Genomic DNA, 15,797 nt, shown 5'->3' on the forward strand with positions numbered 1-15,797 from the left:
CCAGTTAGAAGGCTAAGCTCCTCCAACTTGGTCTCCTAGCAACCCAATAAAAAATAATAAAAAGCACTAAAAATTAATACAATAAAATACTATAATAACAGAAAATAACTAAAAATAATACAAGAAAATAATTAAATAATAAATATAAATATAATAATAATATATAATAAATATAATAAATATAAATATAACTTACAATAAAATTAATAAAAATGCAAATAAAAAATAAAAATTACACAACAATTTTTAACCAATACCACTACCACTTTGCCACAGCAACGCGTGGCCGGGCACAGCTAGTCTATATATATAAAAGGATAAAGTTGCGGGCGCAGTGACTATAACAACAAAACTAAACATCCCAGAAATATGAAACTTGGCAACACAATGCAAAAGCCTTGCCTCCCGGTTACAACAACACAACCACACCACAAAACCACAATCCGGACCCACAAAACTCACAACAACACATCATGACTACCTAGAAACACAAAACTTGGCAACACAACACAAAAGCCTTGCCTCCCGGTTGTAACAACACAATCACACCACAAAACCACACTGGACCCACAAAACTCACAACAACGCATCGTGACTATAACAACACAACTAAATGCCCCAGAAATACAAAACTTGACAACACAACGCAAAAGCCTTGCCTCATGGTTGTAACAACACAACCACACCACAAAACCACAATCCGGATGCACAAAACTCACAACAAAGCATCGTGACTATAACAACACAACTAAACGCCCCAGAAATACGAAACTTGGCACACAACTAAATGCCCCAGAAATACAAAACTTGACAACACAACGCAAAAGCCTTGCCTCCCGGTTGTAACAACACAACCACACCACAAAACCACAATCCAGACCCACAAAACTCACAACAACGCATCGTGACTATAACAACACAATTAAACGCCCCAGAAATACAAAATTTGACAAAACAACGCAAAAGCCTTGCCTCCCGGTTGTAACAACACAATCACACCACAAAACCACAATCCAGACCCACAAAATTCACAACAATGCATCATGACTATAACAACACAACTAAATGCCCCAGAAATACGAAACTTGGCAAAACAATGCAAAAGCCTTGCCTCCCAGTTGTAACAACACAATCACACCACAAAACGCAATCCGGACCCACAAAACTCACAACAATGCATCGTGACTATAACACCACAACTAAACGCCCCAGAAATACGAAACTTGGCACACAACTAAACGCCCCAGAAATACAAAATTTGACAACACAATGCAAAAGCCTTGCCTCCCAATTGTACGAACACAACCACACCACAAAACCACAATCCGGATCCAGAAAACTCACAACAATGCATCGTGACTATAACAACACAACTAAACGCCCCAGAAATACGAAACTTGGCAACACAACACAAAAGCCTTCCCTCCCGGTTGTAACAACACAACCACACCATAAAACCACAATCTGGACCCAAAAAACTCACCACAACGCATTGTGACTATAACAACACAACTAAACGCCCCAGAAATACGAAACTTGGCACACAAATAAACGCCCCAGAAATACAAAACTTGACAACACAACGCAAAAGCCTTGCCTCCCGGTTGTAACAACACAACCACACCACAAAACCACAATCCGGACCCACAAAACTCACAACAACACATCGTGACTATAACAACACAATTAAACCGGATGGCCATCTGTCTGAGGGGTTTGGGTGGGGTCTTCCTCCATGACAAAAATAAAGGGGTTGGACTGGATACAAACTACAAATTCCAGCACCCCATGGCATGGAGTCCATGCATTTCAATTAGAGGCCTCTTCCTTCTCCCTTTCCCCGCCATCCAACCCACTGACCCAGTTCCATGGCTCCGCAGGCAGGAAAGGCTGGGACGGATAGAACGAAGGAAGGAGGGAGGGAAGGGAAGCGAAGGAACGCCAGGGACAAGAGCCCTCCCTGTCTGCCCAGAAGGCCAAGAGCAAAAGGGAGAGAAAGACAATTGATCCGGTTATATTTACCCTCCTTTCTGACCAGTGTGTTCTTATCAGCGAGCTCAGGATTGGAGCAGAGAAAGGGAACAGCATAGGAATAAAGGAAACAAGGAGAGCACCCACTCTATCTATCCATCCACTCATCTATCCATCCACTCACCCACTAATAATAAACACCTACACAGGCAAGAATCAGCCATGTACTGAGTCTACAAGGCCATTCAGTGCTCATCCACCTCCCGAATCCCTACATTCACACTTGGCCTCAGTACAATTACTCAGTACAATTACAAAAACAATTACAATAATAACAATGACAACAACAACAACAAGAATCTACCCCATCACAGGCAAGAAGCAGCCAGGCACTGAGGCTGAGAGGCCAGTCAGTGCTACACTGGGCCTCCAAAAAACAATACAGTAGCATCTAACTTATCCAGCCTTCATGACCACTACAACAACAACAATAATAAACACCTACACAGGCAAAACAAAAAAAAAGAGTATTGTACCAGAATAAGATGTAAACCGCACTCAGCAGAATCAGACATCACAATTAACAACAAACCAAAGACAACAGGAATCTCAAGCAATTATCAATCAACACAAAAATTGAAGAAGGTAACAGACTTCAAATACTACTACTAATGTGAGTATAAAGAAGGGTGGAGGTCACAGCATAAATACAACCTAATGTAGACTGACCAACACCACCAGACTAAGCCACAGCAATGCGTGGCCGGGCACAGCTAGTAGTTTATATAGAGATATAGGTGTTTCTTCCCATTTTACACCAATATTTCCAGCCTTCTCTTGCAGCCTCCATTTTCTTCCTCTTCTCAGTTTTCTGTTTTTCCTCCAATTGTCAGATATTGTTTCCACTGAACATTTGAAGCCTTTAATGGATCATTTCTAGAAGGTTGCTCCCACCTTACATTTTCCCTCTGAAATTTTGTATGTTTCCAAAGACCTCACAGATCCCTTGAGTTTCTTATTTGTTGGTGCTGCCATTTTGGCTCCATAAACATGACCACTCCCATCCTCAGAATTCAGAAGAATACATATGAAGATATATAGTGTATAATATCTGCACCGTCATACTTTTTTCAAGTCAAAGGATGTTCACTCAGTTAAAATTGACCTACAGATTGAATTAGTAGCTACTGGTATCAAAAATGTGTATTGTGGCTATACTCGACAATTCAAGACCTGCAAAATCATATCCTTAACTCTGCATCATGAGTACTACTAGATGGATGAATCATTTTGGACATTCTGCATTGTGGTCATGAGTTCACACATCCTGGTTTTGCCTATGTTTCTGACATATCTGAGGAAGAAAGAGCTGTAGATAAGTACACATGTTTAGAGGTGTTAAGGACGTTGTTATTGGAGATTACTCATGGTATCTTCCACTAGTGTAAGGCATTTTCTGGAGTGATGTATAACAGTATTAGGGAGATGTTAGAGAAAGCTATTCCTGTTGACCTATGGAAGTAGCTTCAGAGTAGCTTGGAAAGAAGCAGAGCAGCATTCTTTTTTGACAAATAGCTCTTAGTGCTGCCCACTCCTGTCATTGCAACACCCATGGTTGTTTTATCTCTGTTGATGCCACCCATCTGGTGACACTGGCCTTCAAAATCCTGGCCTTTGTGTGAGTTTCTCAGGTTCCTGTGATTATTTTCTCAGTGAGAGTAACCTTCTTGATATCTTTATTTTTGTTTCTAGTAAAATATAGTGGCACTACATTCACTGGGGTCAGGGTTACAAAACCCATCCACAAATGGGAAAACTGAATAAAAAACCCAGTTTGTTTTATTCAAAGGAATGCCACTTTAGGAATCTGTAAGGAATCCCCATCTACACTGCATCTACACTGCACCCCATCTGCAGTATGAAGCTATCTTTAAAATGTGGTGGCTAATCAACAAACTCAAATTTCCACAAAAGTACACAAAAGAAAACTCTTAATGTGCACCAGTGCTCTGGGGTTTGTGTAATTACTGTCTGGGTTTCAAACCGGTTCCATGATTTCCTGTGTAATCATCTGCACAGCAAAACCACTTTCTTAAATATCAATTTGAAACTTCCTTAAGTGTTAGTGTAGATGTGCCTTAAGTCACTCAGGTTGTCTCTGTGATCAGTGTCCACCAGAGGTTGACAATGCAGTTGTGCTGGGGTACCAAGAGATTCTTTTTAGGAATTTCGTGTATCCTCCAGCACAATTTTCAGTAGAGGTTGACTATAGATCAACTCTAGTAATTTATGCAAGCTAGGTTTCACTGTAAAAATTCAAAATGTAATGAACTTGAAACTCACAGAATATGAGAAGATAAAAAATGCAAGGATGGCTATTAGAATTTTTAAATTGTTATCTGTGTACCAGTTATATGAAACACAGTTGCTAATTCTAAAAGGGATCTGCTTTCAGTTTGCAAAAAGCTGCAGCGATTTGATAGGTAAAGGTAAAGGTTTTCCCCTGACATTAAGTCTAGTCATGTCCAGCCTAGGGGTAGGTGCTCATCTCCATTTCTAAGCCGAAGAGCCGGCTTTGTCTGTAGACACCTCCAAGTTCATGTGGTCGGAATGACTGCACGGAGTGCCATTACCTTCCCACCGGAACGGTACCTATTGATCTACTCACATTTGCATATTTTCGAACTGCTAGATTGGTAGAAGATGAGGCTAATAGCGGGAACTCATCTCGCTCCCTGGATTCAAACTGCCAATCTTTCATTCATCAAGTTCAGTAGTTCAGTGGTGTAACCCACTGCGCCATCAGGAGATCTGATAGGGTCCCAATATTTGTAAGACTTGAGAAACTCATACTATTTTTTTCTTTTCTTCAAAGGATCAATATTTGAAGAACTGGAAAGCCTTTCTCTGCCTCCTGGTTGGTTTCACCACCACTTTATATTTAGCCTGAAATAGTTCTGAAGGGATTTTTTCCATGCAAAAGGTGAGGATTTTTTTTTACAAAACATTCCTTTTAAACCTTATTGTTATCTTATCCTCTTTTCAAGACATAAAAATATTTTCAAAATGAGATGGGCTGAAATGTTCCATTAAGAGGGTAACTTGGACATCTGTCTAGTTTTCCCATGATTTGAATGTAAGCCAGTAATCATCTTAGCACGAAATGTATTATGTAAGGACAGGCAGATTGCACTTTCCATAAACAGTGACTGTGTGATGCTAGTATGTACTTTTAATACATTTTTAATTTTAATTTTGAATTTCCTCAGCATGAAAGAATACTGCTGTTATGATAGAAACTTTGTACTATGTACTTAAAATCTGGCACAGCTCAATGTAATTCAGAAGAAAACTCTGAAATATATATATATATACATTAACCCATGTTATTGTCTCTTAAGTTTAGTACCTGCTTTTCATATATCAGAACGGTATTTATTTCTAACTTTGGAAATGCATTAATCCATAGTGAAAGTGGGGCCAAAGAAATGCTGTATTTTTGAGGGCAAACAAGAAGTGTTTTAGTAAAAGGAGAGAGAGGGCAGTTCAACTGATGCAGACGGCATTGATCGTTCACGTAAAGTTTACTGCTATATTGAGCCTCTGACCTTGTCTAGAACTTGTCAGAAAGTGTCAGCAGGACAAGCTGGCTGCTATTCCCTGTGGGAAATAAAAAACCAAATTTCAGTATGAATTATAGCTATTTTCTTATAAAAAGGAAAAGGTTTCTTTCTCCTCTCTCTCTCTCTCTCCCCCCCCTCCTTCTCTCTCCCTCCCTTTCTCTCTCTTACACTCTTTCCCAAGGATGTGCATGCTCAATACACGCACACAAAACAGAACTATAAAGCAAATCCAAAATATGGTAGAAGAGGAACTAGGATCTATGTTTTCTGGATAGAAGAATGCATCTGCACTGTAGAATTCATCCAGTTTGATACCATTTTAACTGCCACGCCCTTAGCCTTCCTGCCAAAAAGTTCAGATGCTTCATCAAACTGCAACTCCCAGGAATCCATAGCATTGAGGTATGGCAGTTAAAGTGGAGCAGAACTGCATTAATTCCACAGTCTAGATGTATTCTGGGTCACTTCTACAACTAATAGTTTGCACTCTTGCTCTGTCTGAAATGCATTGCAAACAAAGAGATACATGTTGCTCAGATAATATACATATTTTACCCAGAACATAAAATGCTCTCTGTTATATTATTATGTGCTTACAAGCTGACGTAAACTTAAAGCAACCTCATCATTTGTTTTTTCTTGGCAAGATTTGCTCAGATAATGTTTGCCACTGAAATTCCTTTGAGACTGAATTAATGTGAATTGCTCAAAACTAATCAAAGGGACTTCTGTGTTCTAAGCAGGTATTCCAACTCTAATCTCATGGAGTCCTAGTCTACTTACCTTACCACACCATACTACCAATTATCTTCTTCCATTACAGTATACAGACTCACTGTAACTCTGTCCAAAATATTACTCTACTAAGGAAAGCATTGATTGAAAGTTAGTGTGGTGTACTATTAACAACAACTTGTAATGTGAAACTGCCATATCCAGAGCCATCAGAACTGTTTTTTTTTTATATTCTAGGAAACGAAACAATGCCAAGGCAACTGAGTTGCCTGCATTTGTAAAAATAAATTTTAAATTATTCAGCCTACCAAACTTTCTAGCAATAGTTTTGATCTTCAAGCTTGTAAGATAACTGCTGCCTAATTCACTTCTGTTTGTTTGCTTCCTTTCTAGCTTTTCCAGGCTAAAATTAATGCAAGAGAGTAACATGAATCCCTTGAAGAACATAGTGAGGCACAGTGTTTTGTGTATTCCTGCACTTCAGAACAGACTGATCTCTTGTTCGCTAGACAAAGAGCAACTGCTCACAAGGCAGAAGAAGAAAGCAAGAATGTAAGAAATGAGAAGTAATTGTGTTTTTATCGAGGTTAATCTAGACTCTGAGGGTTTCCAGGTATTCAAGATTGAAATCACAACTAGCAATTATTCTCAGAATTTCTACATTGTGAGTAAACCAGTTGTAGACATTTTGTTGTGGGTGAAGATGACCTTTTATGAGTGACTGTTTAATGGCTGAATGTAGTATCATCAGCTTGTCTAACTCTTTCCAGATGAGCTTGGAAGGTAATGTAATCAGATTTGACTTGGCCAGAACTGAACAGGGTATGTAACAAACACTAACTGAGATGTATAGAAGTGATTACTACCTAGCCAGTTATATCCAAATTTTCCCCCTTGTGGTGACAATTTATTAACTTTTTGAACAAAAGTACATTATTTATTTATTTATTTATTTATTTATTTACAGCATTTATATTCCGCCCTTCTCACCCCGAAGGGGACTCAGGGCGGATCACATTACACATATAGGCAAACATTCAATGCCTTTTTTTAAACATAGAACAAAGACATACAAACATAGGCTCCGAGCGGGGCTCGAACTCATGACCTCCTGGTCAGAGTGATTCATTGCAGTTAATTGCACTGGCTTGCTCTCCCGCCTGCACCACAGCCCGGGCCCATTTCTCCATTCCTTTTATTTCTGGACAATATTACATTGTATACGTCAGGTGAAATGCAGACCATAGACCACATGTGACCCCCCAGCTCCCCAGGGATAAAAAAAAATACTCCAAAATATCCCCTAAAAGTGTATGCAGGCATTTTCAACATGTTTGGAAGCCTCCTGTGCCCCCCAAGGATAAAAAAGAATGTTTCAAGCTGCTGCTGCTGCTGCTGCTGCTGCTGCTTCTTCTTCTTCTTCTTCTTTTTTTTTTTTTTTTTGCTCACCGCTAGAGGTTGAGGGGGCATTTCTGTTACATTTGGTCAATTTATCAATACTACAGGTTTTCATCAGTAAGCAATAAGGTGTGTTTACAAATGTTGAAGCCTGGCAATTGACTGATAGGCAATCCATGTGAGTAATAGCGTCATCAGACAGCCACTATACCCAGTGCTTTCCTTGAAGAAGTATTGATTGCACCCCATGTTGTGCAGAAAGAAGGTCATCTGTCTTATCTGCAACTTTCAAGTCCTGCCAGGCATTTTGCGCCTACTTGCAATGCTACTTATTCCTTGAGAGTTCTTCTGCAATTGCTGTGTGAATGCTAATACATTTTCTGGGCTTTCTAGTAGACTGAAGCCACCCATAGGTGATGATCAACATACCCCCATTCTATTATCTAAATATTTCAAGAATGCTTTTTGAGGTCCTTTGTCCTGTCTTCTTAACTCAAGTGGCTTATATTTATATTTAAGGTATCTGTGCCAGCTCAACATTCAAATGGGAAAAGCTTCTATTAGCCAACGGAGCCAACAAACAAATGCTTTTCAGATGAGCCTCTATCACCGCTTGCTATGAAATGGATAGTTTTTTTCCAAACTCAAGAATGGACTCAATGCAGTTGTGAAAGCTCCATTCATCATAAGGACTCTTAGCTCCATGACCTCAACCAGTTCTGTGCAGTTGCATGATGGTCCATAGAAACCTTATCTTTTGCTGGAGAAAGAGTATTGATTCTCAGGTCATCCTTAGTCTTCAGTGTTTTTATCAACTGGATAAAGATATCCCTTGCATCTGTATATATCCTTTTATAACTCACCGTTACTTTTCCTTTGAATGACACATGCCAATATTCATGTACCCTAACTAATTTTGTATGGTATCGTTCTGAATATTCTGAATTTTCTCTCAAACAGCACATACAAATGCTGTATGCATGATCATATGTTTGTAGGTGCATGTGTTGGAATAGAAAGTGTATCAGTATGTATTTAGAAGAGAAAATTCAATACTAGTATTGACACTGAAATTATAAGCCGATATACATATTCATACATAACACACATGCAACATTTTGTGATATGTTTCAAAGATTTAAAAGATTATCACTCTGATGATCATTATATTTACAGTATCATTTACAGGTTTCACAAGTCTAGTATTTGATAAATAAAAACAAACAAATACACTTTTGTAGCTATGATAGCAACAAAAATGCAGTTGCACAATATGTATCAGAAGCATATTAAATTAATAGATGCATCATGCTTCTATCTACCTTATATTCTTTCTTTCCCAATTTTGCCAAAATGGGCAAAACAAGTTACCTGAATTTGTTATTATAATTGCTTTAACTTTTTCCAGTGCACAGACATTCCAAAAATGATGGGCTGCCTTACCATTCAACACAGCGCAGAGAGGACTCCATTGAGTTTGTTTAGGCAACATTTCTTAGCAGGAAAAGGTGGGAGGGTGCTAAGAACATGAAAGATATCCTCACAGTGGTTTTAATTCTGTTAGTTATGTCTAGACTACATCAATTCAGTCAGTGACATATACTTTATGTTGATTCACCATCCAGCAATGACCCAACTCCCTTTGAGACTAACTAGTAAGATTTAGGGCAATATCTTAGCACACAACTAAATTCTTAAAGAAAAACCCTTAAGACCTCCTGTGTCATTGCCAAATGCTCTTAAAGACAGGGGCTGAGGTGAGGAAACTACTATAATCATATTCAGACATGAAGTTAAAGGAGATCTGGAAGATGGAAAGGCCAGATAAAGAGTGGGTTTGGTGACAGATTCAGATTTCTTACATTTCACTCCTTTTTCAAGTATATATATATATATATCTCACTTGAAAAAGGAGTGAAATGTAATAAATTTGAATTTGTCACCCAAACCAGTCTTTATCTGGCCTTTCCATCTTCCATATGTGTGTGTGTGTGTATACACACCCAAGTAATATTATGTTTGTCAGATGGTCACTACTTAACCTAGTCTGTATGATGTTGGTTCAGATTGTTTCTCCTAGCTTGGTGTGTCCGCATTCAGTCAGGACTTGGATCTGATAAAGCATGGTCTGTTATGTCTCAATTGGTTCTTTCAGATCCAAGTTTTTCATGGAGCCGCAGTGGCGCAATGGGATAAACCCTTGTGCTGGCTGAACTGCTGACCTGAAAGTTGGGTTGCTGACCTGGAGGTTGCTGGTTTGAATCCATGAGATGGGGTGAGCTCCTGTCTATCAGCTCTAGCTTGCAGGGACATGAGAGAAGCCTCCCAGCTATCACATCCGGTTGTCCCTTGGGCAACATCTCTATAGATGGCCAATTCTCTCACACAAGAAGTGACTTGCACTATGTTCCCAAGTCGCTTCTGAAACAATAAAATTGGTTCTTTCTACTTTTGTTTGTTTTGATAGTTCAAAGTACAGTAATCTGCTGTTAATCTGTTCTTTCTCTGTCAGTCTTAGATGTTCAGAGCAGCTGCACACATTCTGCTTCCAAGAATTGGTTCTCAGCTATGAGGTTTGTTTACAGTATCCAAATGATACTTCAAGAAAGGGATGACTTTGGTGTCACAAATCCTAGACTGATGGCATAAGTATCCGCCATCATCGGTCTCTTTGGGATTGTTTGTTAGTATGCTGTGTATGACTTATTTCTTTTCCAATCATCTGGAAGAAATAAAGATCCTAGCAAGTTTCCTTGTTAGCTGTCAGGTTATGAAGAGGAAGGACTGTCTTCCTCTTCATAAATTTCCATTTCTCTAGAAAATCCATAGGAAGACCCGAGGATGGGATAGTGGTTTGGGTGTTGAATTAGGACTCGTGAAACCAAGGTTTGAATCTCCACTAAGCTTTGGAACCCCACTGGGCAACCTTGGGCAAGTCATATTCTCTCAAACTTAGAGCAAGGCAATGGCAGTCCCCTTCTGAATAAGTCTTGCTAGATTAGGTTCACATGAGGGCTGCCATATGTTGGAAATGACTTGAAAACATACAATAAAGTGGGTGTCTCTATTTAGTGGGCCTTTCTTTAAGGTTGCAAAGAGAGAATCAAAGAGGTTGAATTCCTGTCATTTCAGAATACTGTTCTAGAATATTCTTCTCAAATAGTATTGGGACAATTGTTACATCAATACAGATAGGTGAATAAATAAAATGTCTGTGCCACACTAAACCATGTTTTGATTCAACAAAAACTAAATTCTGCAAGCCATATGAGCTATGTGATTTTAGCCATTCTGTGTATATTTATTCTTCTAGTAGTAATGTGGGAGGAGGAAAGAGAAACGCTCTGCCTCCTAATAGTTAAATATTTCACTCATCCCAAGTCTTCCATCCAATCAGCTAGAAAGGTAGGACATTTTAGTAGGCATGCTGAGCCTATCTTTCTGGTCCAAAAGCTGTACATCTCAGAATGCTGATTTTTGCTTTCATCTCTTTTCTGCAGTTATGGTACTGTTGCAAAATGTACTCAGCACCAGAGAGAAAACATGCTTTGCATTTCCCATTCTCTCAAACAAATGAATACTATCCAAAACTTCACGCTCAGATAGTATTCATTTGTACAGTGGCAAGAGAACAGAATTTATAGCAGGGGTGTATCCCATCTTGCTTGTAGTTATTGATATCTAAAAAAGTGAGGTAATTTCTAGCATTATCTAGTTGGTGGCCTCCTTGATAGTCTTCTCTTTATTATCACACCCTAAATCAGAGAAATGTATTGGTGACTTTCGTGACATCTAAAAAAGACTTCTCAGCACAGTCCTATGCACTTTTATTCACAATTAAGATCCATTGGGTGCAATGGGGAATATGCCCGGAGAAGCAGACATATTCTCATGCATGTGTACTTGGAAATAATCCCTACTGGGTTTAGTGTGATTACGTACTGACCTCTGAGTCATCAATTGCATCATCAAATACTAAAACTATGGTTGGCTCCCTATTGATGAATTCCAGTGTTAGACCTAAATCATTGCAGATCAATTTTTGGTGATTGTAAGGGCCAACATTCTGTCCCAACTACAGAGAGACACCCCTCACAAAACCCCACCCTTCATTAGACCATTTTGATGTGTCAGAGAGTAGCAGAATGATCAGGGGACTCATCCAGCTATTTTCCCATAGCTGCACTACAAGAAAATAGCTGAAAACATCCCTGCTTATTTCCCTGTTCTCTGACAACATAGAAATGTCCATGTAGGGGGAACTACACTTTTTACAAAATGAATTTAAGTTGGGTCGGGAGTGAGGGCCGGCATCCAGAGACATAACTATGGAAAACTAGGCAATTGATACCCTTATATCTTCCAATAAAGAATCATGGCCAGTTTTTAAAGGCTTGAAAAATATGTTTTCAGTTGTTTTTATTGTAGTGAATGAGGTGCCATAGACCAGATGGTGAATTCGTGTTTTCCCAGTAATAAGTGCCAGGTTCAGCCCTTGCCACCTGCATTTTTAAATCATTTTATTTCCTAGAGATGGAAATTATTCACCCCCTAGATCCTAGTGAACTCTGGATTGGAATGCTGATTTTTTTCTTCCAAGAATGCATTAGTACATTACAGCCTACCTCAAAGTGAATTGTAATTGGCCATCCCATTTTTGCAATTTGAGTTATCCTCTTTTCCATTATTACAAAAAAGCGATATTTGGATTGATAAGAGGATGATGTAAAACCTGGAAAATTCGTCTGAAAATGCCATTTGAAAGTAATATCCAAACTGGAAAACTTTATTCCTTACACCTTAATATTTACACATTAAGCTAGAAAATAATGACGCTCCATGCGGTCATGCTGACCACATGACCTAAGAAGTGTCTATGGACAACGTTGGCTCTTCGGCTTAGAAATGGAAATGGGCACCACCCCCCAGAGTTGAACTCAACTAGATTTAATGTCAAGGGGAAACCTTTACCCTTTAAATTAGAAAATGTTACTTGTTACACCATTTTTTTTAAAAAACCATCATATTCTCATCCATCACATTATTTTTGAAATGTAACTTGTCCTCCTTTCATTATCCCAAAATAAATGGTGGACTTGTTCTAGGTAACTCATTATGTTACTTATTTAAGCTTTACCATCAGGTTTGACAATACTGGTGTATACACTAATGGCCTAATCTGAAATTAAACAGCTTCATGTGTTCTCATCTTAAGTGAATGTATGTAGCACTTTAACAGTGCTATAAATTATTAATGTGTGGAATATGAGTCACTGTAGATTATTCCTATTTCCTATTCTGTTGATGTTTCTGCCATTTATCCAGTAGACAAGGTGACTTTTCTCAAGAGACGAAGAATTTATTTCCTGTTTCCTAGTAAGGCTAGAAGAGAAAGCACAAATGCTTGAACTCTATCAGAGGTGATATTCTGGAATTATGTATCATATCAGTAGAATATTGAGTATAGCCTAGTTAATTCTTCTTATGTGTGGATGATGCTCTAACTGCAAGTTCTTCTTTCTTTAAAAGTATTCTGACGTGATTTTTTTTAAGTGACCTGAAGCTTAGGGCAGATGTATACTGACACATATTTCAGGGCTGATCCAGTGTGCTGGACACCATATTGGGCCTGGGAAGTGTTCGCACAGGGACTCCCCCAGCTACTGTGGAGGCGGGAGGAAGCTCCCACCAGCCAGTGGCACCATGAGATTTGGTGTCACTCAGCAGCCACCCTAACTGTTTCCCCTCCATGTTGCAATGATCTTGGCTGCGACATAAATCTTTTTTGTGCTCTGTCACTTGCCATGACATTAGCCACCCTTCCTTCCCAGTTCTCATTATCCCAACCGACTTCACAACAAGCAGCTGACAACAGAACCCATGTTGTGTCTGGAAACCACCACGACATAGGGAGGGGCAGGGGGAAAGGGGACTGTGGAGTCAATTGCGTCTTGTTCCATTTGGAGGAAGGTCCTAATTCTATCGCAGAATTCAGATTTTCCCTCAACTTTAGGTAACACAGAACAAGGCCACTTTAAGGTAGTCTTGCCCTGCATTATTGCAGATCAGTCCCTTGCGTTGTATGTCTGCCGTAAGGCTGATTCTCATCTTTACCAACCTGAGTGATCAGTGTAGATGTGGTTTAAGATAACAAATGTCATGTGTTTCTAGCAGTGATGTGACATGCAGGAATTTATCAGGTGACTTTTGTCATAAACAAATTCAATCACAGGCAATCAATACCTTGTGAACTTCCTCCCATCATGTAACACCTGGTCACTTCAAGGGTTTAAAAAAACCACATAGGCACATTTTCTTTGGCAAAGATAGAGTTCTCATTCCAGTGGAAAACATTGTATTCTTGTAGGAGTCAATCATTTAGCCAGCCTCATATAAACGTTTCTGAGTTGGTTGATTCATTTTAAATCAATCAACTTAGACTGCTTAGATTGTTTTTTGTTTTGTGTCACCTTCCCCAGTCACAATTACACCATATAATTTTAAAATGTTGTCACTCATGGCTGTTTCTAAATCTAATTATAAACATTTCATGATGATTAACTTTAAATAGGTTAATGGCAAAGTTAGATGAGGTTTTCGTCTTCCCTCAGGAATTAATCTCTCGGTGTCCCTATTGGTATTAGTATTGAGATGACCACCAGGATTTTAAATGGTAGATAGCTTATTGGGTGTATTGATTTTATGCCTACAGAAAAATAAATGTAGTTGCCACTGTAAACACTATTCAGTGCATTGCAGAGAAACCTTTGTCTAGTACAGGTTGTTTAAGCATCATGAGTGGTAGGAAATAGGTTAGCAGTGTACAAAGGACAACTGTGACCAAATTTGTGTAGTGTGGCTTCCAAAATGATGTTCTGTGCTGTCTTCCAGTAATAGGCTGTTATTAAGAATTTTGGGGGGTGGGGTAAAGTACCTGTATTAGTCTGTTGCAAATAAAAAGAAAAGCCAATTTTCTAATAGCAAAGAGACTAAGGCACACAGCTGTATAAAATCCACATTGAACTGGATTATTTGGCAGTATGGACTCAGATAAACCAGTTCAAAGCAGATATTGTAGATTATCTGCCTTGATATTCTGGGTTATATGGCTGTATGAAAGGGTCCTGAGAAGAAGGTATTTGGCATAAGCTTTCATGGACTTCTGCTCACTTCTATTTGATGGAATGGATTCCAGCCCATGAAGTTTGTGTAAAACAAAACTGCTTACGTCTTTAGGGATTTACAGAGCTCTTCATTGGTTCTGGAGGAAATGCTCAGGAATAAAAAAGACCATCATGGGCAGCTTGTGGCACTATGGCAATGCTAAGGAGCTCTGACATTTGTTGATGTGCGCGTTATACTGGCAGAACATACTTTCCCACCTCTCCATGTCAGTATTGCATTGCATGACCAAACATTTCTGAATTGGCTGCTGTAAGCATAGGAATCTGTGAAAAGGAGCTGAGGGTAGTGGCATGGAAAGGACTCCAGGGGAAAGGTTGGAGAGAGAACAGAGACACATAAATATTTATAGGGCATTAACACATTTCTATATGATTTGAACAACAGTAATCTCCTCTCAGAGGACACAGGAGCAGTGCCTCTAGGTGGGAAGTGAGCAAATCCAAAATGCCATCTCTCTACCTTCTGCTTAAAGAGCGTCTGTGGTTTATTAAAGCTGTTGCGCGTTTTCTTCATGTAAGTGCCAGGATTTGTTTCCAAGTAAACACAAATAAGGTTGATCCAAAAGGTTTCAGTACTGTGCATGATTACTTGGGTATTAACCCTATTAAAGGTAGTGGGTAATACTTTTTGAGTAACCACAACTAGGATTGCACAATCCTAAATCTCATTGAAAAATTACCCACTTTTGTGGTAGTTCCTCACGAGAATTCCTCTTCCCTTTCACACTGAGTGTCTTGGTAAAATCTTGATGCAAATATCTGTGTTGTTATTCAGCCCACCAAACCTTTACGGAGGCCTTCCCACTCTGCCCTGTCTTAGAAATGTGTGTGTGTGTGTTTTTTACATTGTCATTCAAATAAAACTAACCTCTGGTTAACAAACCTG

The 15,797-nt window shown here is 39.1% G+C and overlaps 1 protein-coding gene across 1 annotated transcript in view; it reads left to right on the forward strand.

Annotated features, from left to right (window-relative positions):
- LOC100562471 (microtubule cross-linking factor 3) overlaps window positions 1-15,797 on the forward strand; it is a 48,811-nt gene extending 33,014 nt beyond the window's left edge. The window contains exons 7-9 of the mRNA XM_062974437.1: window positions 4,847-4,954; window positions 6,723-6,881; window positions 8,247-15,797. The gene's annotated coding sequence lies outside the window, so the exon portion shown is untranslated. The remainder of the gene's footprint in view (window positions 1-4,846; window positions 4,955-6,722; window positions 6,882-8,246) is intronic.

The sequence above is a fragment of the Anolis carolinensis genome, chromosome 1 (assembly GCF_035594765.1).
Source record: "Anolis carolinensis isolate JA03-04 chromosome 1, rAnoCar3.1.pri, whole genome shotgun sequence".
Lineage (NCBI taxonomy): Eukaryota > Metazoa > Chordata > Lepidosauria > Squamata > Dactyloidae > Anolis > Anolis carolinensis.